Source organism: Arachis duranensis, chromosome 2 (assembly GCF_000817695.3).
Source record: "Arachis duranensis cultivar V14167 chromosome 2, aradu.V14167.gnm2.J7QH, whole genome shotgun sequence".
NCBI classification, from domain to species: domain Eukaryota; kingdom Viridiplantae; phylum Streptophyta; class Magnoliopsida; order Fabales; family Fabaceae; genus Arachis; species Arachis duranensis.
The window spans coordinates 47,136,937-47,138,275 of NC_029773.3; positions in this window are offsets into that span (position 1 = coordinate 47,136,937).

The window sequence follows — 1,339 nt, forward strand, 5'->3', positions numbered from 1 at the left end:
AGAAAATGAAATTGAATTGCAGCAGGGTTCACAGAAGAACCAACAAGGAAAATGGGATCTCAGGACTCAAGAGACTAGATAGCCAAGTCTAGATCTCAATAGCCTTCCCAGATCCAAGTTCACAAAGCAATTAACAAGAAATTGAAGAAGAAGCAGTAAAGGAAATGTAATTAAATTCAATTATGCAGAAAAGGATTTAAAGAGATTTTGAATGGAGATTGGGACAGAATTTTCTCAATTCTTCACACCCAAAACTCAAACAAGAAAAATAAAAATGCCCAAGCAAGAACGAGAAAAAAGAGAGATCAATTCTCCTCCCCAATTCTCTGAAATTTCAGTAAAGTCCCTCAGAGAAAATTCAAAAGCTCAAAATAAAAGTAAAGGTTCAAAGGAGAATTCAAAGTTCAAAAGTAAGTGAGGAGGTTTTTTTTTTTTTACATCTAACTAGCTCCTATTTATACACTTTCTATTCTTGGATCTTAGGATTTGGATGGGCTTTTGATTTGGTGAAGAAATGAATTTTATTGGATTTTTAATCCAATTTTAGCCCATGAAGGATTGCTTCCAGGAGGCTGCCCTGCCCTTGTGGAGGGCAGGGCAGGATTTGATGCGTGCGGCCTGGGTGCGAGCGTGGTGTGCGAGCTTGGTGCGCAGGATGCTGCCCTGCCCTCGCGGAGGGCAGGGCAGAAATTTTTGGTGCGCCAGTTTGGTGCCTGGCCGTGCTGCTGGTGCTGTCGAGTGATGCCTTGGTGCGCCAGGTTGGTGCGCCGGCCGTGCCACAACAAAATGCTGCCCTGCCCTTGCGGAGGGCAGGGCAATGTGCCAAAGCTGAAGCTTCCGTGTTCGAGACTTGGGTGACGCGCACACTACCTATTTTCCTTGGTTCTCTTGGTACCAAAGTGAGGCTTAATTCCTTGCTTCCTCATGGTGCCGTGTTCGATTCTTGTGGCAAGCATTGGTAGGCTTTTTCCTTTGATTTATTTTCCATGAAGGCCCGATACTGCCCTTGTGGAGGGCAGGGCAAGGTTTTTCTCTTCTTTGATCCAAGGCACAATTTTGTGCTCTACCCTTGTCGTGGGCAGGGCAGAGTTGCCTCTCAAGCCTTGTTTCCTTATGTTGCCCTCCTAGAGGGCAGTGTGCCCTTGTGGAGGGCAATGCTTGCACTCCTCCTTTATGCGCCACGCCTTTTTCTCCTTTGGCCACACTTTCTTAGGCCACGCTTTCTCTTTTCTTCTTTTCTTCACCTACAATCAACCAAAACAACCACTCAAAGTATCACTAAATTCACAAGGCTTATAAATCAATTAAAATTAGCTTAAACCTCATGAGTTAGCATCAA